This window comes from Numenius arquata, chromosome 16, assembly GCF_964106895.1.
Source record: "Numenius arquata chromosome 16, bNumArq3.hap1.1, whole genome shotgun sequence".
NCBI lineage: Eukaryota > Metazoa > Chordata > Aves > Charadriiformes > Scolopacidae > Numenius > Numenius arquata.
In genome coordinates this window covers 9,161,105-9,187,741 of record NC_133591.1, presented here as the reverse complement: position 1 = coordinate 9,187,741, position 26,637 = coordinate 9,161,105, and positions in this window count along the sequence as shown.

The window sequence follows — 26,637 nt, the reverse complement described above, 5'->3', positions numbered from 1 at the left end:
GCAGTGGAGAGGGGAAACTGAGCCCTTGGTGGGGATATTTGGTGAGTCCCAGGCTGAGGTGTAATCGCTCAGTCTTTCTCAGATGGAAGAACAAGGCTGTCTCCAGAAAGGGGCAAGGAGACCCCCAGAAATGAGTGTATGGATTTGGTTGTTTTTTTTTTTTATCACAGGTTTTATATATTCGAAATAAAAACTGGGGAGGGGCTTACTTTCCTAAGAACATATAGAGTACTTAATATAATATGCCTGTGGTTTTTGGACTATGTAATGATGCTGTAAAATGTGGTTTATGGCTAACTTCCTTGGCTCCATGTTGATCCCCAAAACAATGCCTGTGGGAAACTGTGGGGCTTTAATTTTATTTATTTAATTTTTTTCCCCTGTAAGAAACCCAGACAATGACTGCTCTTGATTTCGTGTTTGAAAAACTCCTGATGCCTGTTTTTTGTTCATTTTTTTTTAACTGACAGCTCAGTATTTTTCCCAATTGCAGAAAGGAGGATATTTCGTTACTGTGGTTTATCAAGCAATTGTATCCCCATAAACAGTTGTTTTGAGTTACCTGCTTCCAACGTTTCCAGAATAGAACTGGAATCTGCTAAAATTCAAGGTGATCTAATGCAAGCAGACAAGTGGTAGTAGGAATTTAGTGCAGTGATGTTAAAATAAATGAATAAAGCACTGGTAATGAACTCTTAACTTGTGGACACAGAACAGTTCTCTGAATTGCAGATTGTTTTCATACTTCAATACTTTCTCCATTATGAAGCAATTAACTCCATTCCATTGTCTTTTAAGACAAAAGCATTTGTTTCAAACATGGCATCTTCCTCTTTTCCCAAATATCTTTTTGCAGTTTCTCAGTCTTTACTGTTTTGGATGAGAGATTCACGTTCTTCATAGTGTCAAAGACTTCTGAATTTTCATGTATTCAAATTCAAGTATTGTTTAGGGTTGAGTTCTTAATATTTTTTCCCAGTAAAATTAATATTTATTTCATTCATAGGAAGCGTCTGCAGAAAAATGGAAATACCTACATCCTCACAATATGGTATAGATTTTAGCAAATTATTTTATTTGCCTTAAATTGTGATTTCCTCTAATCCTCATAGTAAATCTAGATTAGCAGTGATATGCATTATGAAGTCTATGCCACATCATCAGAACATCAGTTATATTTCATAACTGAAACTGTTTGACTTCACCATCTTATTTCACTGGCTTTTACTTCCACTGCCTGCTCTTTGAACTAATCAACAGCAATCAAAAGGGGAGAGGAAACACAGTGTGTGGAAAGGGAAACAAGGTGCTGTAATTCAGTCTGTGCGTGGAGAAACAAAAAATTGACAGGTAGTTACTTTGATGGAAATGAAATATGATTTATATTTCTTAATACAACAGTAACAACAACAAAAATCCAACAACAAAAGGGTCATGATTTTTTTTTTTTTTAAGATATATTTGAATTGAATTGGAAACATGCCTTCAGTGTTGGGGGACAGGAAAAAACCTAATGCACCACTTCCAAATTTAATACTTATTTGTTTGTGCTCAGCCCCTGTGCTATTATGAATATTTTTAGCCAGAGTGGGAGACAAGTAATTTTAAAAGAAAATATAAATTGTTCTCCTTAGGGCTTTCATGAAGTTCTTTCATATTCTCAGAAGATAAAGGACATTTTAGACACTGAATGTTAAAGATTGATAATTTTATAAAATAGATTTTGGAGCATTAATTACTTGTAAAACCTCTTTGTCCTGTGTATTTTAGACTGTACAGGAGGTGAGACTGGGTAGCCCTAAAATCTAAACGTGAATTTCTGGTCCAGCCGAATTAATGGGGTGTTTTGTCATTGGCATAGTAGTCACAACAGTTCAACCAGTGAGTGTCTTACAAACACTGTGCTCTTTAAGCTTGAAAATGTGCACAAGGCTGCGTACAGATAGTCCATGCTCAAAGAATTTGTAATATTATATCAAAATGCATCAAATAATGGGGCTATGCTTACTTTCTATTTGAACTTTGTTTTTAGTGATGATACGTTCCTTGAGATTGCTTGCAACAGGCTTTGAAGATACAAACGCCATGCTTACATAAGAGAGAGGAAGAGCCAAAGAACCTTATGCTATCTGAAAGGTGCAGCAAAATATTTTTCTGAATGAAATCTGCAAGTTCATGTAAAGGTTTTGTGGCAAAAAATTCCTCATAGTTAAATAATCAAGCAAAAAATAGTTACTTTATGAATAATTTTAATGATGATAAGTTAATTCTTTATTTATGTAGTAACTTAAGCAGCATGTAAACAGACCTTTGATCTAGTGATCCTTGTACCAGACTTGTATTCCATAATTACAGAATTCCTTGGACTTTTTTTGTTTTCAGACCCTTTTTCATCAGGGCACAAGCTAAATTGTGGAATTTAAGCACATTGATTAAAATCCATCTTTGCTGCATTCCATTTTTTTTCAAATGTAGTTTGTTGATTTTTCCTTGAAGGTTGAAAAAGCTCATAATTCCTTGTTCCATTCTTTGAAACTCTCATCCACGTGTAACGTTGGTTTTAAGAAGAGACAACCTCTTAAAGAAAATTCCACAGTTCTCTTGACACAGCAGACCAGTAATATTTGAAAGGCTATTTCAAAAGATGTGTCAAACACACTTGTAGGTGTGGCTTAGCCACCAGGCCATTCTGCTGCGTATTTTCTTTTTTGTTGTTGTTTTTCTTGGAGTTGTAAATTTAAATAATTGTGGAATGTGACAGAACTTAGCCTGCTCTTGGGAGACCTTTATTCCAAGTTTCATTTTATTTGATCCAGAAATGGGATTTGAACTCACCTCTCCCACCTCCCAGGTCAGTGATCACTGTTCTAGATTTTCAATTATTTACTCTATTTTTTGCATTTGTTCAGTAAAGTTTTTTTCCACAAAAAGAAGCAAGTATAAATCTCAAAATTTTACAGGATGAAAAAAATTATTTCTGCCCATGTCTTCTACAGAATGTTCACTCTTGAAGATAATTTAGTTCATGATATCCATTTTCTTACTGACAAACTGAACACGCCTTTGGTTTGAGGTGCTGCGTATGTTAGAAGAGGTGACCTTATCTTAACACTCACCTTTTATTCTTTCAATCCAAAACCCCCCTATTTATTGGCACAAAGCTGTATGGAAGATATAGAAGTCCTACTATACATTCTGCCTCTTTTTTTTGGCTCTGCTTTTTAATGCCAAAAGCTTTGAAAAGATGCTTGGAATCCACAGGGGAGAGATAAATTAGACTCCAGCTGACATGACTGAATTTTAAACTACTGAATACTTTACATTAGATAATGCTGGGTTCCACTAAACGTAGCATCAGTCTGTTTGGAGGGTTTTGTTTTCCAATGGAATCTGAACACAGAAACCAGCAGCCCAAACCATTGAAAATCTTTAACTCAGTATGTGATTCAGCATCTTGCTCAAAACCTTTTCTGCAAAGTTTAGAGAAATGTGACCTTCCCCATCACTCCTTATATGTGATCTCAATTTCATGCTTTGTTGATTAGGGTTCACCTTATTCTCCAGGAGTAGCAGAAAAATAATTCAAAGAGCTTCCTTGGACCGGCTGCTTTCTGGCTTGTGTTGATAAGGTGCAGGTGCTGTCTCTGTCGCTTCTGAAAGTGGCTGCAGATGGTAAATCCTGCAGTTCTCCTCTCCCAAATGATGTGGAAACACTTTATCATACTGCTTTCTGTGACCCTCTCACAGTCCTGCTTGGCACTTGGTCGTGGGCTAGGAATTCTGTCGTTTTCTCTCTCTCTTTCTTTTTTTTCTCTCTCTTTTTTTTTTTTTTTTTTTAGAGAAGGATGAGATAATCCAGTACTGGCATGCTGAGTTGGCTGATCCAATGGAAATAATTACATTTATCATATTCCTGAGAAGATGCATTTAATTAAGTAGCTGAAGACAATGTAGCTGAAAACATGCATCGTTCATTTACTTTGGTCTTTTAAATATGGTCAGGTCAGAAATGTTTATGAGGCTCAAGCCACAAGTGCAAAGCCATATATTTTGCAGTCAGACAATGCAGGTTTAGCAGGCTGAGACACATCCTAGAGCATCGTGCTATGAATTCTTTTGGATGGAAAGAGGGTGAGGGTGAGTGCCAGTCGTCTGCTGGTGTGGATCAGTGAACTGAGGATAATTGTATTCTACTTTTTCTTTTCATTCATTAAGTTTAAAATGGAAAAATAAAAGTTCATTTTGGAAATCTTCCTTGACAACGGTGAAACCTTACAAACTGGAGAGAAAGATGCCTGGATCTTGCTAAGAAATGCTTCTCTGTGGATTTGTAGTGCCTTTAGGGCAGCTTTGAGGTTCTGCTGTGAGATAAAACTAATGGGATCTTTCCAGTGAAGCTTTGCCGTTGCTCTGATGTTGCAAACAGGATTGCATACCCCTCCGTCGCATGTTGATAATCACTTCTCTGCAAATGGTGATTCATTTGATCTGTCTGTTTGCTAGATATAGATCTTCCTCCTCCTTTTGAGAAGGAGGAGTATGTTTTTCAGCCTTAGGATTTGGTAGGTGCAGAAGCAGCTGCCGAGTTGAAGGTCAAACTGTTTTTTTCCTTCTCCCTGCAAAAGAAAACACACAGTGCTTATTTCTGTGTTTCAATATTGAGATGCCACAGGGGCCTCGTGCCCTTTATGGGGTAACACCTTTGTAATGTGTGACATTGAAGCCATTGCTCGGTTACTGGAGCACAGAAGTTGTTTGGCATGAATTCGTGTCACTGCATGTGCTCTTAGAAACAGCAACCTGGAAGCGTGTAAAAACATATTTGCCCCTTGACTGATCTCAAATTCTTTAATTTCGTGATTGTTTTAAACTCTCTTGGATTATTACTTTTCATAGGTTGAATTGGTGCTGCTATTGGGAGTTGGGTCCCTGGGCTTTTTCATGCTCCTCTTATACAGGAGCGCAGTGAGAAAGGTGGTGTGTCTTGTTGCAGAGTCAAAGCTGTGATTTCAAGACCTGTACCCTCTCAGCCTGCCTGCAGTGGAGATGTGTCCTGCCTGGGAAGTCTCTGTGGCTGGCTCTTAAGTCAGATGGCACAATGCTACCCATGCCAAGCCATCTGGGCTATCGGTACTGAGGTGCTGTGTCAGCATGGGCTGACATCAGGATACATGTTGGATGTGATACTATAGTGTAGTAACATTTGTTTTGCACAAATGATTTAGAGGGGCACGCTGCCAGTATTTTTAATGTCAGGGTACAGTCTCTTTCTGTTCTCATAGCAGTTGGGTGTGGGGAGAAGATGAGGGTTCTAAGGGTTTGGTTTTATTGCAAGAAGCCAGTGTGTTCTGTTCTTGTACTCCTTCAACAGCACCCCTGTCAGTATCCTGCTCCTTTGTTACATAGCTGACTTCCCAGCCTGCCTTGTCTGAAATGCCTGGATACGAGATCTGTAATTAGTCCACACAAATGATTGCACTGCGTGCTTTCTCCCTTTTTTTTTCCTAATTTTTTGGAACAGTTGTGTGTACGTGAGTTTCTTTGCTGGCCTAATTTTTTTCCTCCCCCCTACAGACTCATCTAGTCTTTTACATTGTGCTGATGTGCAGAAGCGCAGGGGGACATTTGCATAGATGCGAAGCCTTACAAAATGTGCTGAGAGGTGTAACCTCTTCTTGGGAAAGCTGTTTTCATTTTCCTACCTAACAGTCTTCCTCTATCCTCTCCTCCCTGTTTATTATGTTAAAGGCACCTTCCATTTCTCTGATAAAATAGCTGTTTTTTTCACGGCACTGGCAGCTTGTTACCCAGTGTATTCATCAGAAAAAAAGAAGTCTTTTTCTAATGTATGCTAAGGCTGTTGGAGGTTGTAGAGTAAAAGATTGAGTGGTTCCCCCACAGCCAGTGCACAGTTTCCTCCATGGTACGATGGCCAGTGCAGCTGAACTGCCATGGGGAGGGATGTTTGCAGCGTATACGTGGCAGACCAGTTTTAGAGGAAGGGAAAAGTAAAGAGCGTTGTGAGCCTAAACAAGGATGAGGTTGTACTGCTGAATTTTCATGGCAGTAGGGAAAGAGAATACGATTAAGGATGTTTGCACTTTAATTGTTTTCAAGGCACTGTTTCAAGTTAAGAGGGAAACTATAAAAGTGACAAAGCCATATGCTGAGTATAATTGCAATTATCATGCATACATGGGAAGACTTTTGCAATTCTGTAAGAATCTGTAAAAATAGTAGAAAAATTGAATAATTTATTTATGTTAATGCTTGGCATTAGACAAACAGGACATGCAGTTACTTTGTGTTCTCAAAGTGGGCTTTAAGCATCTGTGTGAACTGAAACTAAGATGTGAGTGGTAAATTCTGCAGAGGCAGACCAAAGAATGTGGTCTTGTGTTCAGTGGAAAAGATCCCATCACTTCTCAGGAGGGCAATTTGATCCTACACTGGGTCTATGCACAGTTTTCGTGTATTGTATCTCTGTACTAGTTCGCATGGGTTGTATCTTGCAGAAACTGGTAGGGAAGCTGTGCTGTTCCACTGACACCAACAGGCCGTGCTCCTGCAGTCCATCACAGAGGAACCACGGGGTTAGTGCTACCCACCAACAAAGCGAGGTGTGTTTCACAGGTGACAGGCCACAGTGTGCAGAGTTCTTCTGCAAAGCCTTTTGGTGCAGTTCATGAAAGCGCTGAAGTACTGGAGAAAAGAGAGGCGGGTTTACAATTATCCCATATTTGATATCAGATATTATTGAAATGTCCAACCAAAATCACCTCCCAACTCCATCAGCAGTTTATATATATGGAAATGTGCCTCATGCTACTGCCAGGTTTTGTCACAAATTGATGATTATGGGGTGCCAGCCTATTTTTGCATCCAGTCTGAGAAATCTTAAAAAGGCCTCCTTTACTGAAAGTGCTGCCAAGCTGCTCGCCTTAGGATGTTTTAGCAGTGGAAGCACCTCAAGCTCCTAGAGCTTTTTGAAAATCTTGGCTGTAAAGTCTGAAGCTGTGAATATATAATCTGTAATGGCACTAGGCCCAGCTGGGGTACAAACACACACACACAAAAACACAGGAGAATATGAACAGTGCTAACAAGATATAGATACTGTGCTCTGCTGTTGCTCTCATCCCAATTCCATAAAACGGCGTATGGAAATGAAGAATTTACTCTCTGCCCATTTCTTCTAGCCTTAAGGTTAAATTCTGAACTTTATGGGACTTTCTGCTTTCCTCTGTTTTTCATCTCCCCTTTCAACTTAACATTGCCTTTTAGTTTTATTATCTTGAAAGCTCAGAGAGATTCTGAATTTTATCTGCGGGGAAGCTCATTTGTTTTTAAATGATTTTCAGTCTGGAATTTGGGAGATTACAGGCAGCTGTAAAAGAAATTGCCTACGAATAAAGATGAGTTTCTTGGTTACCTGAAAAACCAAATGGGTTCAAAATAAGAGTTTGAAAGACGAGATTCTTTTGGCATATTGATCCAATGATTTTATACCTCAAGGCCTGATAAATAATGAGGGGGACTTGGATTTATCCATCTCTTACAGTCTGTCAAATTAGTCAAATGCTGAGCTGTGTTATGATGTGAGCTCTGTTAGATAACAAGCAAGTGTATGAGAGCACTTACTCTATAGCACTGTTTTAGGCAGCTTTGCATCTAGATATCGCACCACTTGTGATAAAAGAAGTGGGTTTCTCTACTCTGAAGGCACAGATCAGGCAAGGACAACTTCAAGGTTGACAGGCAGACCAAGAAAGCCAAGACCCCAGCCCTGCATGAGGTACCCGGCTGCGACATTGTACCCATCATGGGCTCTGCATCTCGCTATGGGCTGCTGAGCCTGTACAAGTAGTGAGGAAAAAACCCAGTGTGTTCCAGTGGAAAGTTTAGTTCTATCATTACATTCCCATCATTAGCAAGTACAGGTTATCAGAGTTTGGTAGTAGGGAGATAGAGACCTCATTAATTCCTAGATTTCCTTTGATATAAACTTTATTACATGAAGAAAGGTGGGTGCATCAGGAAAATGATATGGCTGTCTTTGAGATTTTTCTGTTTTGTGAGACAGGTAATAATAAAATAGTTTTTAATGGATGATTTTTAATGTGATTAATAGAAGATGATTTTCCTGTTCTGTGGTTAGGAAGGTGATATATGTGAAAAACACAATAGAAAACCTGGGAAGAAAAGATTACTTTCTTTCTTTCTGCTTTCCCTTTTTTTGACACCCCCACCCCCCTATCCCCCCGTTTGGTGTGGTTTTTTTTTTTTTTTTTTTTGGTTGCTTTACTGTCATCGCTTTGCTTTTAGGGAGATATAATTGTGAAGAGAAAGAAGTTTAAAACTAAGACATTTAAAAGTTTGTGTTCTAATATTTTCTAAGGAAACTCGGATTGCATGTGGTTTTCCATTTCAAGTTCTACGCTGTGCTGTCCCTGATAAGAGACTTCAGTGGTTTGAATGAACACCAAAGTTTCAGCCTAAAGCAAGAAAACTGGCAAAAAAACAACTCAAGGCTGTCTTTTAATGGACAATGTTTGTTCCTTTCTGCTATGATTCTCCTGTGACTGTGATCAGGAATTCTAAGAACTGTGGTACCTGCCAGTAAACTGGTGCAGATGCACACACACATGCACAGCGGGAGGAAAAACACTGTATTTGATCTGAGGGATCAAACATTTTGGGGAATCATCTGATCTCAAGGATATCTGCTCCTTCCTTTCCCCGCATCTTTTCTTTTTTTTTTTTTAAAGATGTATCCCTAATCAGGCTTTGTCACTACTCTGTAAACAGCAGACCTGTTAGCAGTGCTGAAAGATAAAGAGATCAGCAAAGAAAGAAGAGGGAGGTTGTCTTTGCGTTGGTGTTTTAAATATTTATTCTAGATGTGTGCCAGACCACTTGGAAGAAAGGGACCCCAAACACTAAGTGATACAAAACCAGAGAAGTATTATGCAGGTTGTGATCATTGTTTATTGTATTCCTTTAGGATATATTATCTTGTTGAGACTGTAAAAGCTGCTCTTTTGGGTCACAGTCCTGGTCCCATCTTGTCTCCTCTCTGACAGTGGCTGGTGCTGGGTACCTCCAAGTAACCCTTGGTGCAACCCTTGGTGAGCAGTAAGGGTCTCAAGGCAGCACTTTTCCACTCCTCCAGGCTAAGCAGTAGCTTAAATCTGGCCCAGACCTGCCAGATTTTGGGCTGAGATAGTCATTCTTCTGCAATTTGAACAACTATGTGTTGTCTTCTCTTTCAGATTTTTTCATAATTTGTTGTGACGGAAAAACTTGCTGGCCAGGTCTGCCCAGTCACTGAGTGGTGGGATGGCAGGATCTGGAAGATGCACCCTGGTGACACGGATGGAGCTTTGCAGTGTGTGCTGCTGTAACATGGGTTAGCCAGGTAAGGCACTGATCACTTCAGCCACCCTTTACTGTGAGGATATACCCGCTGTTTGTTTGTCTTTATGCTGTTGTACTTGCCACTTTCTTCTGCCAGACAGTAAATAAATAATAGACTTAGAACTGATGTACCTAGAGCTGAGAGGTGAGACCCACTCCATCACCAGGTTTCTGCTCTAACAGTTTGCCTAAATATTCTTTCAAAGTAATATTCAATTCTTATATTTATAGCTGCCTAAGGAAAACCTGCTTAAATGAAATGTTCCAAAAACTTGCTGAGAAGCTCAGCAATTGTACTTCTCCTTTTGTGACCTAAGTCTGCTAAGTTTTATTATTATAGACCTACCAGTTGCCTTTACTAAAATCCCATTTGCCTGCTGACAAGCTCATAAGAGGGATGTGCAGGCTCTCAGCAGCCAGGAGCTGAGCAAGCCCTGGCTCTTGGGAAGGGCTTCTGGATTTCCCTGCTCCTTCACACCAGATCTGAGGGTGCTCACCAGGCTTCAAGTACTGCTCTTCAATGCAAATGGTTGTGTTGTGTGCAGAAAAGGCAACTGTTTTGTCCTCATTGCCAGGGGAACAGGAAATCAGGAGAATTGGAGATGTTTGTCATTTTGAGAGGACTAAGCAGAACAGAACTATGCTGACTGGGGTTTCCTTGTGCTTCCCAGTCTATTTGTGGCCTGTGTACTTGTCTTTGGGTGTCGATGTGCCAGAAAGCCTTCGCTAGTGTGCCTATGCTTAAAGAGTGGTGGAAGGATATGAGCAAAGTACCTCACTGACACAAACATCTTCTCCAATGAGAGGGTTTAAAATAGACAGGTAAACTTCTCAGTAGACATGAAGCTAAGTCGAGTTCTTCCAGGAAAATAGAGGGTGCCAATAAAAGCTTTTTTTTTGCTGGTGTAACTGTATCTGTAGTAAGGCTGTTGCTGGTGTAAATCCACTGTATAAAATCCAGGGAATGGTGGTGGCAGGGTGTGCACTGTGAGGGAGGAGCAGAGGAGATGGTGACCACTGCTGTGTCACTGCTCATGCTGAGCAGTGATGAGAGTGGAGCAAAGGGGTTGCTGCTCTGACACTGAGCTCCTGGGGAACCTGCCCCTCGAACTGCTGGTCTCTGTGGGATGCAGGGAGAGTTTCAGACTGTATTCATATAGAATCCAGCCTAATGGTACTTGACAAAGGTGAGCTGGTGCTGCAGTAGTACAAATGTGGTACAGACACAGAGCTGTTCTGTATGGACTACCAAAAAAGTGCACTCACATCCTTAGCAGCATGGCATGCCTGTCCCATAAATGGAGAATAAATATTTCACCTTAGGGGCCTAGTTGTCCTATAGAAAAGAAGAGGGCTTTGTAAACACAGGGCCAGCCTTCCTTTCCACGGAGCCAAGCAGCATGTCTACCTTTCTGTCCTTTTAAGATGCCTGAATTTGTTCAGGCAGGTGCCTGCCTAAACCTGTTACCAAAGCCACGAAAACATTTCTGCTGTACCTCCATTAGGAACCCAGCACAATCAAGCCAGGCTTTTTTTTTTTTTTTAAGTCCTTCAAAGGCAGCTTCTGTCTTATCAATATGTCAAGTTGCTCGGAACAGGTTTCACTATGTGTATATAGCACTGTAATTCTTTGTAGCCTCAGTGTGTACTTGAAAAGGAAAAGGTGTAATTTCCTCAGTCAGTACATAACAGCTTCACAAATTCTAGGTGGGATGATTTATCACTGGCTAAAAAGCAGTGGTTTTTCAACTCTTAACTCTATGGGTTTCCTGCATAAATCCACCAAATTGTCACTGATCTGTCCAAGTTGCTGTAAAGAAGTCACAGGCAGAATTTCTTTGTTGTTGTTGTGAGCGTCAAAAGTTGACTTTCTGATTGCACAGCAGAAATACTCTATTTGCTACTTACATGAGCATAATTTTGTGACTAAATCACTTAAGTCAGCAACTAATTTCACTGCTGCCTCAGACCTACTTTAAATGAACAGGTATATTCATCAATCACCTCCCTTCTTCATCGGGTACTGGCCTAATCAATACGTGACAGAGCTATTTAAATACTTTCCTATTTAAAAAAAAAAAAAAAAAAAGAGGAAAAAGCATGGTTAAACAAAACATCAGAATAAAAAGTAGAGGGAATTTTAGGGACAGACATTAAAGTTGGATGCTATTCTGCATTAAAACTTTCTAAAGCATTAAGCAGGAAGGATTATATAGTGGTACCTGTTCACCTACGGCCCTAAATTAACAGGGCATTGTGTTTGCAACATTGTGGTTACACAGAGATACATCTGACTTTGGAGCTTGAGCCGTTTGAAAATGCCTACGTGCAAAGGGGTCGTGTTGTCCTGAACAGGGTGAACACTTAAAGCACACCACTGTCATAAATGGCAAAGGAAACATCTTGGACCGTGCTCTGTGATGGCTGTCAAATGCTCGGATGGCACATGTCTTGCTCAAGAATCTTAGGTACCAGGAAAAGGGTCAGAAAGAGATTAAATAAGGTCTCTTATTTCATTTTTATGTAGTGTGCTGAGTCTTTCAGATCATACATCTCTCAATGAATGTGACTTTTGTTAATGTAAATGCAGCGTTGCGGACTTGTTGCAAGGAAATGTTTCTGTATTTCTGTATTGGTCACATCCGAACTCTACTGAAGGATATCATTACAACCTACTGCCTGAAAAACATGAGATTTTAAAGTACAGGTATTGAAGGAATTATTGTACAGTGATGCCTAAGCCAAAAGAAGTGAGAAAACCTCATTCTGATACTGGATTTGCTAAAAGATCGTTCCTCTCCGCTCAGCTCAATGACTCTGGGCTTATGTGGCTTTAGCAGAGAGTGCCATTGCAGAGATGAAACGTGGGGTCATACGTTACTGAGACTTTATACCCGATCAGCCTTTGTGTTTTGGTCTGTGATACCGGACTAGTAGTACAGAGTTGGACCTATCTTGTGAGTGCTTTAGGGAAGGCTTAACTTCCTTTCTTCTTTTACAACAACTGTATTTTTACCAGTGCTTCAACTAAGGCACCTGGTGCTGCAGAAACACAGAAGAGTAGCACTGTGTATTATTCTGGGTCCATTCAATAAGTGTGTGACCGAGGAGAGAGGGGTTGTAAAAAGTTTTTCTTTGACACAGCCATGTTGCTCCACAGAATGGTTTTGGCCAGAACTTTACACTTTCTTATAGTTTACCGGCACCCTGCAGCACATTCCTGAGCTACCTTGGATTAATAACATGTATTTATGACATTAGCGTTTTATTTCTCATCTGAGCAAGGATTGTTGCCACACCTGTCTATGCATCAGGACTCTGCCAGGGTGAGGGGGGTTCACGTTGTGTCCTCACAAGGAGAGATGTAACACAAACCTGTTGCTGAGGGCTCAGAAACCGCCTCAGTTCATGGGAATAGCACAGAAACGGCCGCAGATAAAAGCAGGATGCGAGGCGTTATGTAACTGACGGTAGCTGGGGTTGTAGAAATCTTTGCTACCCGATTAAAACTCAAAAGCCCCATAGGGCTTTACGCATCACTGGAAGTTACCATTGTCCTTTTCATTCTGTATTTTGCAGTACTGAGGGCTTTTTGGTTTTATTGACTTATTTTCTACTCTCAGCTTTTATTCTCGTGCTGCATAAGAATGAAGTGGCTAATACGTGCTTGTGAACCAGAAATGCTAATTATTAGAAACGTGATTATCATTTGTTTTAGAAAATTAATTAGAAACATAAATTAGTGGTTGTATATCATGATTCATTTAAAAGAAATGTTTATTCTGGCTGTAGTTTTGCCTAATTTTACTCAATGCAGTTCCAAAATCAGTTAGAGACAAGCTTTGTTTGCAAGCTCAGTGTTGTAAGAGTGAGACTGAAGTTCTTGCATGAATGATACCCTTCTCTCTCCCTCTTTGTGCTTAAAACTCCCTACCTACACATTTAACAAAATGAAGGCTTAATAACTTTCTTTTCTCTCTTTAAGTGTACCAGTTAAGTTACATTAGTCTGTTTTCCACCTGCAAAGCTGCATGTACATGCTTAATCACAAAACCTGTTAGATCTAATATTACTTGCAGCAGGTACTTTTATATAATCAGATATTTTTCTCTTTCAAAGTAAAAAGATGCTTGACTATTCAGGAAGTGCAGGTCTCTTTTCTGGACATTGTGTAGTGCAGCTCCTGCATATTAAAGAAACCTGAGATTTGCAGATCAGCTTCCCTGTGGAGGAGACAACAGAGAATCAGTATATTAAATGCATCTCTCTTTATTTACATACCTATGCCAGTGCTGGAACAGAGGCCATCACAAAACAAGTACTCTGATAATTCTGCCTTCCAGAAATGCCATCCTGAAAGCTAATTACACCTTCCTGGGAAACTTCTGTAGCCTAAAAATTGCTAGGGTAGGAAAAAATGCTCAGAAAGCAAACTCTGCTAACCACCACTGATTTTTTCCAAGGGTGACTGCTGAATAAAACTTATAATTAACAGCTCTCTTCAAAGACTAGAGCCTAACTCATGTGTTAGGGAAACAGCTTGAAACATTATGTACAATAATAAAACAATTTGTTGACTCCTGTCTTAATACTACCTTAATATTAACAAAACTTGCTCAGCTTTGGAGCTAGTAAGAATTGCAACTGTCTTGTGTTTGGCAGGAGAATAATTGATTGCAACATGGCGTTTGGCCTGATATTCTTGGGTGCAAATGGCTGCATCTGCACTACTGTGTTATGTTGGATCAGGAGCATACTTTTGAAGTAAATCTCCCAATCATTCCCACATACTGTGCTTTATTTCACACAGAACTGAATTGGAAGATGTGCTCCAAGTGCTAAGGGGTGTTCATTCTGTGGGGATCAGTCCAGAGCTCAGTCTGAAGGAATCAAAGCTGAAGTGTAGCCAGTAAAGCCAGGCAGCCTTCAGCAGTGCAGCTCCGTTCCATGACCTTAAAAACATGGCTTGTCCACCAAAAGGCTGCTTCTCGTGGGGCTAAAAGACAGCTGGGTTCTCAATGATGGTGTAGAGCATCCCCTTCAACCACTAAAAATTCCTTTATGTTTGTATATGGTAGTAAACTGTCCTTGAGTGATGTGAGATCAAGGTTAGGAAAAGACTTCTCTTAGCGGTAATTATCCATTGTACCATATCTCAATCCCTTTTGTTTCCTTCCTTTGAAAATGTCTGGGGCTGCTTTTCTTCTTCTATTTGTGCATACTTCTAATACCTGCTAAAATCAATGCCTCTAAGGAAGGGTTCAGTTTCTTCAATGCAGTAGGGTACAGCTCTGCCATCCAGAAACCTGGGTTGGCAAAACAAAACCAAAGCTGAAATACTCCCTCCTACCGTTCCTCTAAATCCCTGTTGATCTGTAGGGGATGGGAGAAGAGAATTGCTCCCTTCAACGACAGGAACATTCAGATGAAGAAATTTTAAAGCTGCACGTTTGTTTCAAAGGGATCCTATTTAGCTTGACAGTAAAAGAGCCACAGGGCTGAATTTTATTGCACATTTGTGCAACAGGCATTAAATGTTTCACGTTAAGAATATATTAAATTGTTTTAAAAAAAGAGACACATAGCCACATTCAGAAAGAACAGATACAGAAAATGAGTATCATTCCTCTGAGATTTTTGTGCATTTAAAACTTGAAGATTGAAAAAGAAAGTGCTGAAGATAATACAGAGAATTTCATCACCTCTGCTGTCCTAGCTGCCTCTGTGTGGGTTTTTGTGGGGTTTTTTTGGTGTGGTTTGGGTTTTTTTTGTGGCTGGTTTTTGGGTTTTTTGGTGTTTTTGCCAGTTCAGAAAAGCACTTGCCTTACTTCAAAGGTGTTGATAATCCCATCATTACTTCAGCTTCTCGTCATGGACTTGCTGGACAAAGGCCTTCATGAGAAGTCAGGCCCAAGCTAATGCTCTCAGAGTGGTGTGAAAATCAATTTCGTGCGTAGGTCCTGAAGAACCAAATCTTCCCATCTTTCTTTTTGTAGCCTCTTTGTTTCAGGTATTCTCATGCATTCTTGCTCAGTAAAGGTGAGAATTCTGCCTCTTGATGTCTGTAGGGCTGTTTGCAGAGAAAGCAGCTGTTGGGCACAAGTGAAATGATGGAAATGGACCTAACGTAGCAAAGATGTGAAAAAAGTGTGCAGTGTTGTAACTCCTTGACTTCAGTTTGAATTAAAGGAATCTTTTCACTGCAGGTGAGTGTAGCATTCATACGTCCTTAACTTTGAAAGGAAAATTACTTCTTCTGAATGTAGGTGTGGGGCAGTTTTCTTGCTGTAGTCGTCACTGTAGTAACATCAACACTGAAGTGGGGTCCTCTTGTGTTTGCCACTAATTGATACAAGTCTTTGGGGTTGGGTTATTTGGAGGTTTTTTGCTTCATATCCTCTTGCAATAGCAAAGAAATACTTTCTTCAACACTGAAGCAGTATGAGTGTGTTCCGACCTGGGGAGTCATAGTAAGGCAGATACACAGATTGCTAATTGCGCTGCCTATAATCATCTCCATTTCATAGGCAACTTATACCCTGCATTTTTCTGTTTCCATCTGGCATTATGCACGTATGCTTTCATTTCTGCTTCTGCCTTTTAGCCACACAGCATTAACTATATTATGGATGCCAGGGTGGAAAAATGCCGTCCTTGGAAGCATGTAGGGAGGAGTTGGCAAAGAGTAAACGACTGGCATTAATCATGCTACAATTAGATTTCCTTGTTGAGACTTTGATATGTCTTTGGGTGACCAGGCTAGCAAACTGCCAGTTTCTTATCATCAACAAGCTCTCTGCTGATTAGTATCCATAAGAGTTTCATTTTTCGGCATGTTAGAGGAGTAATCCAGGTAAAAAGATACTATTTTCTGTGCTTTATATTGGTGTGATCTAACCTTCATGGACTTGCCTCTGATATCAGAATGGCTCCTTTAGAGGCAATTGGGGCCTCTAGTAGTGGAATTGGGCCTCCAATAGTGGAATTGGGGCAATACAGAGAGAGTATTGCAATCCCCTAGGGTGATGTACACATCTGAGATCATTGAAAAAGGCCCCATGTGTTAAGTGGATGAAATAAAGTGTGGTTTCATCTGTTTAATTACATAATATATCCTGCGGCAACATTACTGCTGAGGTTGACTGCACAGAGCAAAGACCAAGGGTTTCCCAAGGTCCAGAAGGAAGTGATGGCTTCCCTATCTCCAGCAGTCTTTAGCTGTAGCCAGATGCCTTTCTGAAATACAAACTTTGGGCAAATACAACTTCTTAGTGCAGCATGGGAGCAATTCAGTAAAACAGAAAACCCTTTCCTGTGTGAAGTAGATAATTTAATCTGGTCTAAACTCCATGTATTAATAACAAAAAAAGAGAGGAAAATACCTCCCAGGCCTCTGTAGGTACACGCTTTCCTTTGAATATCTTTTCCTGAAGCACCAGCAGCACCATTTCTGAAGGGTGATTTGTAATCTTAGCAGATTCTGAATCACCCAGGATGCTTTCTCCAAGTGGGAAGTCAACGTGACTCATGTTTTAGCACTGGAGGTTTCTCAGAGCAATGCTGTTTTGACAGCAGCAGTGTGGCTTTTTGTGTTGTCCTTCAGTTTATCAGAGGACTTATATCTTAGGTTTGTTATTAAAACTTCATTTCACTATCTAGAAAGCCTTGTCAGGTTATGACCATTTGCTCATATGAATGACATAAAGCTGTTGACAAATGCTCTTATCTAGACTGGATTATTTTCAGAGGCCTTGTACATGTTCTGTCAAAGATGTGGAGCTTGGCATGGACCGTAATCAGGCATAGAGGGGTCTAAATATGTTACTGCAATCTTGATATTTTTATCCAGAGTAAAGGTTTGCCAACAGAAATACCTATATGAGCTTTAAAACTATTATAGATTTAAGTAATGGCCTTAAAATATCTGAATAATGTTCTTTTGCGTGATGTCCCCTCGTGAACATTTTATGTTTCCTCTTGTTTCTTGTACAGTAACAAACACAGACTTCTGTTCATGTTATGGGAGCCACGGGGTCAGTTAGTAGCGTGGTCTCTGTCCCGAAAAGCTTAGTCCTGATAAACGAGATAAAGTAAGGGTGAAGTGAGCATTACCTACACATGACTGAGGAAGTATGATGCAGGGAGAAGGCTAGCTCACACACCTGCTGAAGCTGCTAATTGACATGTAATCTCCAGGATTTTGACTTAAGATCTTCTGTACAAGATCTTCCTTTTTCTTTGCTATGACAGAGCTCTTTTGAGTTGCTCTTGCTGGCTTTTCAGTGACAATGGGCACACCAAGTCTAGAAATAGTGTGAGAAATATGCTTTCTACAGTTTTGCGTTGTGTCTGGACCTAATTGTAGAATAAAAGCCACAGAAGTGATTGTAAAGTCTTTCTGAATCTAGTGAATAGCTAAACATCAAGTTTTAAAGCACCCCATAGGACCTTCTTTATTGGTTATAGTAATTGTTTCATGTCTCAGTCATGTTTCTCCAATTCATTGTTACCTGAAAGCTGTGCCTAAATTTGACACACGCATATTCTGGCTGCGTAGCCCAGGACCAATCTAAAACTTGAGTGCTTTATTTATCTGAATGGGTAGAACGTTTCAGCAGGCTACTTTCATTTACGTGTCCAATTCTGATGCAGAGCAAAACTGAAGAAAGAAACCCGGGTGGCAAGTAAACATACTCTCCATACTGGAGAACTGTCAGCTGTGCACAGATGGCCTTAGGAAAGAGTAGGCACTTCAGGCTTCTTAATGAAAAATAAAGGAACATGCTGGTTACTGTGTGAGTGATTCATCCGTTCAGCTACACTTGTCTTTTACGTGCATTTCTTATGCTTCTTAATATTATGTGGTACTTAAGAATAAGCATCTATTGCCTATTCATCCTCTTAGTCATGGCAGAATGAAAAGCAAATGTGAATTTCCTCCCTCCTTTCTTACCAAGTTCAGTTTGTCTTGGCATTCAGTAGACCTTGACGGAAAGAGCTGAGTGACTTGGTCATACTGGAGCAGTAACAAATCAGATGGCATCTCTATATGTGATAGACCAGGAGGTTTTGAAGCTGTGCATCTGCTTTTAAGAATCAAGCTTAAAAATTAATTGACAGTCATGTCAGATGGGCAGCAGAGAGCTACTTGAGCAGGTGATAAAACAGTTACAATGCAGAAGGCTCCTCTGAATTTCCCAATATACAATTTGTGTGCAGCCAGCTGAATCTGAATGTGGACTGGAAGATGCAAAGTGGTGCTGTCTGGCCAGGCTGCCATTCTCCGAGATGTGCCCTAGAATTAAAGTCAGAAATTTCTTCCGCTCTTGCAGAGATGTTTGGAATATACCTGCTCAGGAATTAAATGACCATTTCTACTTCTTCAGGTTTTGTCAGCCAAACTCAGCTTGATACTGGATGCTTTTCCATTTCTGACTGAAGAATTTTGCATACTTTAAAAAAAAAGCCACTGGGACTGTCTGAATTTTATATACTGTGTTATTAATAGGACTTTGTAGCATGTTCTGCTCTAGAAACAATAATACAGTTCTGAAGATCCCCTGTGGAAGCCCGTAAAGGCCATCCTGCTCCAGCAGTTGTGGCAGTGCCGCGTCTTGCTAAGCACAGACATGAAGATTGTTAAAATAATTACCAGTTTCTGCTCGCTCTAGGGATAGATTTGCTTCATTTGGTGAAATGTCTCACTCAACCATTGCTAGCTCAGGCAGCTGCAAAAGATCCATCCTTTGTTTCCCCCATCCTGGGATGGAAAATACTTGGATAGGACTTTTATTTCTGCTCAAGGCCTACATGTCTTCATCCAAAATCACAAATGTGTGTTAGAAGATGAGACACAGGCACCTGTGTATTGTTTTGAACTGTTTTCAGTATTCCTATACCCACTCTAGGATAAGGATAATTATCCTGAATTTTGTTTTTAGTTTTTTCTACATAATTCCATTCAAAACAGTATACCAAAAGCCAGATGCCATTCTGGAATCAAATAATTAAAGAGGAGAGATTTGAAAATTCAGGAACATGAATTTACTGAATTTAATTTACTGGAGGAATTTGGTAAGAAAGCCTAATTGTTTACTCTGTAGCATCATCACCTTCATCTATTTTATTGCATAAATATTTAGCAGGGATCTTTTTGTGAAGAAAATACAAGACAAAAATATTATCATACATCATGAAGAACTAGTCGTGTATTTTCTGTATTGTTAATAGTATATGTTTATATGTTACTCCTTTTTTTAAAAAAAGGTTTAAAAAATACATAATGCTGTGAATTCAGCATTACTTCCTCTGCTGTCTAGCATCAAAGTCTTGGTTCAGTGGAAGAAGACCAAATTTGAACAGAAAGACACCTGTACTAGGTGTCGCTGAATGTTATTTGTTACTATGTATGTTCTTACTTTACTACAAATATTCGTTACATGTGAAAGGCTGTGAAAAGGAGGCAAAGCACATGCAAATTGTAGAAGAAACCATGCAAAATAGATTTTTCCAAATGAAGTGTAACATGCCATGATAACTTCCTCAGCACTGAAGCAGAAGACTACAGCAAGACACAGAATAATTTGTTTGCTGATCCTTTGCGCTGCAGTGACGCATCCGGAGTCCTGGGCCAGGAGAGCATTCTGCAAAGTTCAGCTCAAGTACAGGAGGAAAAGTCTCCGCGCTTCAAAGCCCTTGCAGTCCAGCTGTCTGTGGCAGTTGGCAATGGGTTGGTCCTGGGTTGTGTGTGGAAACTGCAACTAACATAAAATTCAGAGTTTCGCATTCTGGAAGTAAAATTCAGAGGTTTAGAAGTTTTCCAGATGTTTGATTCCATCTCCTTGTATGGCACCAAGGGATTAGTTTGCTTTATACTCTCTTGGTTGCCATTTGTTACAAACAACGCAACATCTTCCTATCTTAATTATAGGCTTAATTAGAAGGAAAGATCAATATTTAGGATAATAAAAACACACAGATAATTAGAATAATAAAACTCCAAAGATAATGAAAACAATTAAACTACTTTTCTGGCTGACGTGAGGATATGGAATAATCTTTGGTAGATCTGGTATTTTGATTGTCATGAAATTGTTTCTGATCTCAGAATCTGGAGTCGAATAAGAACAAAAAAAAAGTAATACTAAAAATGGTAGAAACTGAGCATTTCCCTTCTTATTCTTCCAGACTGTAAATGTCCACCTGAAAAAATACTTAATTCATTGTCTTCAGGATCAGATGGTGATCATCTGCTTTCCCTTTTTGTAATGCAGGCAATAGGGTCTCACACACAACCCGTTTGAAGACCTGTAATCTCTGGTGCGAGATCCACCTGCTAACACAAGTTAAATTTCAAAGGGCAACAAAGATCTTTTGAATTCCTCTCTATAGGGACCAGATACTGAATAAGTTTCATTTCTGAAGTGATCTGCAAGAAAATTGAAATGTGTCTTTTTTTTTTTTTTTTTTAAATTTTAATCTAAAATTTTGTTTATACTGTGTCATGATGCTAAACTCTAGCCGCTGTTCTGTCTGGGCTTTTTCCGCCCCTTTCCCATTGAACTGGAGCACCATTCTGATGCAAATCAGTGAGACCCTGTAGTGATGTGGAGCATCTTAGTGTGGTTTTCATCATAAGGGCTTGGTGGCCCGGTTGTGCTTGTTTTCTTCCCATCATTTCAGGCTTTTGGTTCTTAGAGTTCTCCGAATGTTTCCACTGGGTTGTGGTGATCATCTCAGAATGATGAGAGCCTAATACTTGTTATGTTTTTAGCAGGTTGGTTTTGGGGGATTTTTTGGGGTTGTTTTTGTGTGGTGGTGTTGGTGGTGGTGTTTTGGGTTTTTTTTAAGAATTCCAGTACTTTTGTGGCAATAATATCAGTGTGGACATGCTGAGATGTGCTGGTAGAAGAGAAACAGTGTTACCGTTCAAATGGTGAAGGGGAAAAGGAAAGTAGCTGTTCCCTGTAAAAGCTTTCTTTGGCAAGGGCTCCTGCTGCGTTTTGGTTGTTTACATTGCTGTTTCCTCCCCTCTGCCATTAATGCTGGTACTATCTCTTATTTATGAAAAGCTAAACTTAGATATTTTACTAGGTAATGAAAAAACATCCCTGGAACTTTGACCAGCCACTGCTGTATGTGGCTGTGTATTGGGACCTGCAAAAATGGAGTCACGGCACCGTCTGTTACCTTTGTTTTGAAGTCAAAAAGGAGGAATAGTGTACAGAAGTGAGAGTCAGCAAAGGCTTATAGTGCAGTCCTGGTGAAAAGGTGCCGTGTGAGCAAGGAAAGGAGAATACACTCAATAGTACAGTTATAAGAAAAGCAAAATTGATGTCCGAATCCTACTAGGGGACAATATGTTAACTGGGGGAAGTGGAAGCAAAAGATACGTTTGTATGACTTTGTGAGACAGCGAGCTCTTGCTCTGGGGGCAGAAGCAAAGTTTCTGTGTGGCTGCTGGCGCTGCAGAAAGATACTTTAAATTTAAGTATTTATTTTTCCTTTTCTTCTCCCTCGCTCCTGGTTAAGGAAAAGCTTCCACTCCCCTCACAAAAAGAAGCACATCTTTTCAGAGAATTACTTGAGGATTTGTGACTGTGGAACAGTGAATCGATACTTGTTTGCGAAAAGCTTCAGTTAAAGTGGGACAAGTGGAGATTAGCTAGATGATCTGCCGGTTGTCCATCACTATAGATTTCTCGTTGTTAGGTGGAGAGGTTTATCTTGCCCTCCTTGCTCAGAGCTGAGAAGTGATCTGAGACAAACTGCGTGGCTCACAGGAATTAAAAAAAAAAAAAAAAAAAAAGGCAGGCTCTAGGTGCCACAGAAGCAATTGGAAAGAAGGACATCTCTGAGGGAGCAATGTGGGCACCTTTGAACTTGTTTGTGCTCTGGACAAACTGCCCCCGCTTAAATCTGTCTTTGCATCAAAGGAAGCCTGAGCAGGCAGAGCTTATGGGGTTGGGGTGAGGTTAATTAATCTCCAGTTTTGTAATTGCTGTATAGAGATGGCCCCAAAATAGCAAAGAAGTCTTGTAAGGGTTCTCTTTTTTTGTGTCTTGACTCTTGTGCCCAAACCAGAGATAGGTTTTATCTCAGCCAGTTTTGCCAAGATGCCAGATGCCAGCTCAAGGGATTTGACAAATTGACACTTGCCACAAATTGCTCAAAGATCCACTAAAATCAGGATGGCTCTAGGTGATCACAAAGGTTTAACCTCATGGCTCAGGCTGTGGGAGATAAGGTAGTATGTGATTTCCTCTGAGACTCAGAAATGTTCAGATTGGAGTGTCTGAGTTTTTAAATTCCATACAGTTAGATCATTTTTATACCAGTTGGATTTGTTCCAGCATTTGTTTATATTTCAGTAGGGGATGGCAGGACTTTATGTGCTTTTGTCAGTGACATAGACATATTAACCAGAAGTGTCTAATTATCTTTATTGATTAACCTTATCTTATAAAGAAGTAGTCACTCACTAGAGCAGTCCATATTCTGTGCACTGCAGAAAGAGAAAATGATTAATTTACTCCCTGGATTGTACTGCTCTGTATGCTACAAGAGTATATGATGGATAAGAGACAGCCTGCACTGTCTTGGGTCAGAACAGTAGGTCAGAGTCATTATTTACCTTTTGAATCTAGAGTGAGAATTTCCTCTTTTTGCAAATCATGACCCCAATTCACTTGTTTACAAGGAGAGGCAGAATCGGGCATACAATTGTGGTCTGCCTTATGTATGTATAGATACAGAGCTGCTGTTACAGTAGGTCTGAAGTATCTGTAGAGGGAAGTAGGACCTGTGATTTCTGAGATGAATTAGAAAAGCTTTCTATTAAAAGCCTATAGGGGTTTACTCTTGCTTTCTTTCAAATCATACGTTTCAACCTGTCCTTTGCTGCGATGCCAGAAACTACTGGCCACAGCCAGAGTGCTTAGATCACATGTTTTTTGTCAGGCAGTAATGTCTTGCTGACTTCTATGTGATCCACCATTTTTTCATCTTCTGCTGTGTTTGGAGCTCTTGCTTTGGTTTGTGTTTTTCAGTTTCTAGTGCAGTAAGATCCTGGTGCATGATGAAGGATTCAAAACACAGTTTCATGACACAACCTAACCTTTATCCAAGTTTTAGTGTGATACATGTATATGTGTGTGGGAGTGGGTTATGGTACATGGATAAATACGATCTCTGTTCACATCTGGAGATGCCTGTGTCTTACAGAAGTCAGACCATCTTATTCATGTTTGTTTCTTGGATGGAGTTACCTTCTTATTTTGTTATTCTGACTGCTTTCCACATTAAGGAGGCTTCCTCTTCTTCAGTCCCTCAAACTAAGCACCTCTACTGTAGTAGTCATATCCTTCTCCTGCTGTCATTTCTCTCCTATTTCTGAAGCACTGTTCCCTTCCACTTTAGCAGTAATGGAGCTGATGCACTGTAACCCCTGATACTAGAAATACTACAATCACCTTAATGCTAAACTGGGTTTTTCCTCTCCCTTGTGTCTATGTGTAATCACTCATATAGCAAAATGGGTCTCCATTGCTCTCTCTGGGGCTTTGGGTGTTCCCATAGCATCCCACATCATCCTGAGGGGTCCTGAATATGTTCATGCCCATCTTTTTGGAGAAGGTGGATGAAATCATCTTATGAGTCAGATACTTCTTGCTATTGGTAAGACGAATGTAATGGAGTCAATTTTGCCTTTCAATTGTTTCACTTCTATTATATCACACACAATACACTGACATTTTGACCTATGTCATCCTTCTTTTCAAAAATCCACTTATTTTATGTGACATCCTCAAAATGGCTTGCGTTTCACTAGTCCAAACTGTGATTAAACGTTCCAGGTTACATGTAATAGCACTGTTGTAGCTTGGGTAGTGCCTTTCCCATCTAGTTGATCAGATACACTGAACAATACCAGTTGGCTTTGCAATATGCGATTTACTCCTGGGAGTAAAATCTCTAAGTAATGCTTCCACGTGTGTCTATAGTATAGCCCAAGCGACACAAGCGTATGCTGTGCTGTTTATTCTGCCTATGGTTTGTGCGTGATCCCTACAAATGGGCTCTCTCAACTATTGCATACAACCTGAGTGAGCGAAGCAGGAAAAAGCTATGTTTCAGTCTAGTAAATCATGATGTAACAAGCAGTTGTTGTTTTGAGGGTGCTGCTCAATGGTGATTTGCCATATTTTGGGAGCTGATGCCTTTAGACATACATGATCAAGGAGTTACATGTCCTCATAGCACACATGATGTCTGCTTAGCAGCTTTTAGCTGTTGGCCAGAGTACATTTGTTGTCTCTAAAGAACGTGAACTCAGTGCTCAGAAATAAATCTCCTCCTCCTTGATGCAGTCCTGATTTTTATGATTTCTGACACATAGTCCAATTTATGCATTTCTTATTTCATTTTTGCATTACATTTATTTCAGTAGAATTACACAAATATAAGATCATAAGATTGAATGATAAAGTGATAAACAGGCATTTGTATTTGTCACAGATCCTGCATGTAAGAATTTTTCTGTAAGTCAAATCTTGTTTGCCCTACCAACATGAGTAGTAGCACTCATGTGACCAAAGAATAGTAGGAATTTTCCTTCTATGGAGAGAAATGCCAACCTGAGCAGCTTTGCTAACAGCATATTCTGTTGTTTTCAAGTCTTTTTTGATTATGAAGGGCAGCTGGGGTTTGTTCTCCAGGCATTAAAAGAGAGAGTTTTTTAGGTTTCATCTTCTGTTTTCCAAATTTAACCCACAACATTTGTTCTAGATGATTGTATCACACAGTATAAAGTAAACTTGTGCTAGATTAAAAGCCATTTTATAGAGTTTACACTTTACTAGTTTTATAGACTAACATAAAACATAAAGGTATCTTGGGATTTTTTGTTCCTCCATAAGAAATGGAAGATGTTTTTCTAGCTGCTTGAAAACAGAATGCCAGAATGTGCATTAGTAGAACATAACTGTTTTGATCACGTTAATGCTACTCTGTGGGGCAAATTCTGCCTCATGAGGGCAACCTTAACTTTTTGTACTTTTGGAATAATTATGATCAATTACGATCTGTAATCCAGGGCTTAATTTAATCCATGGATAAAACATGTGCTTTGTCTTCATCTTCACTAGCCAGCTGTTAAATGGAACAGAAGGGAAACATTTATCATGGAGAAAATTTGTTTTTGAAAAGTTCATTTTATAGCTTTGATTTCATCAAGTTCTGTAAATCAAGGATATGCAAGTTTCATTAGTGGGCCCTTTCACAAATTTGACTGGTTGATCAACACGCACAGAAAGTTTTAGTGTCTCTCTCTCCACTGTTATTCCAAAGCCTGGTGCTCTCAAAGACTTTCCACTTTATCTGCAAGCTCTCAGGCTCAGGCTGATCTATGTTTCCACTGCAGCTGAAGCAGCTGATCCTGTTTCCTGAGACACTTGGCCTTATGAAATGTACAGTGGGGAAATGCCACACCGTAGGCCACTGATGTGGAGAGATACAATTAGAAAGGTAGTACTTAAATAATCTTTGGAGGAAATGTGAGGCCTGGAATGGTACAAGTTGTGTGACTGTGTTTCAGGGTAAGCCATGAGTAGTATTTACTAAGTGGAAATTTCTACGTTGTCTCTAAAATAAGTAAGTGGGGTTCTAGAGCTGTAAGTGCATGCTTGGGAAAACGCAACACCATTTAGTGTCCTTATTGTATCTGTAATAAAGACTAAGACTTGGGTGTGGGGCTAGACTGTGTCATACAAACAGCGGTTTGAGTTTCTCCCATGGCCAGAAATGACCTGCTATCCTTTGTGAATTTTGCAGTTCAGCTTGATAAACTTCTGCAGTTTTTCTATTTCACAGGACAAAGCATCACTATTGATTTTTACAGCTTGATGAATTTTATTTCTGTTTTCTTGCAAAATCAGCATAAAGGGAGAAAAAAATCACAAATCATTGCACAAAACTAGGGAAAATTTTCAAACGTAATGAGAGTTTTGTTCCTTATCTCTCTGAAATTTTAAAAAACGTGTGTTGGACCATCCTATTGCTCATAATTTTTCCTCTGGAAACATCATTGTTGAAAGCAAAGTGATTGCTGGTTTGACCATTTGCTATGTGGAAAATCAAACTGTGCTTTTCGTCTGAGGGAAACAGGAACACTTAGCAGTTGCGCTGGCTACATGGGCTGCAGTAGAAGTTATTGAATCCAGC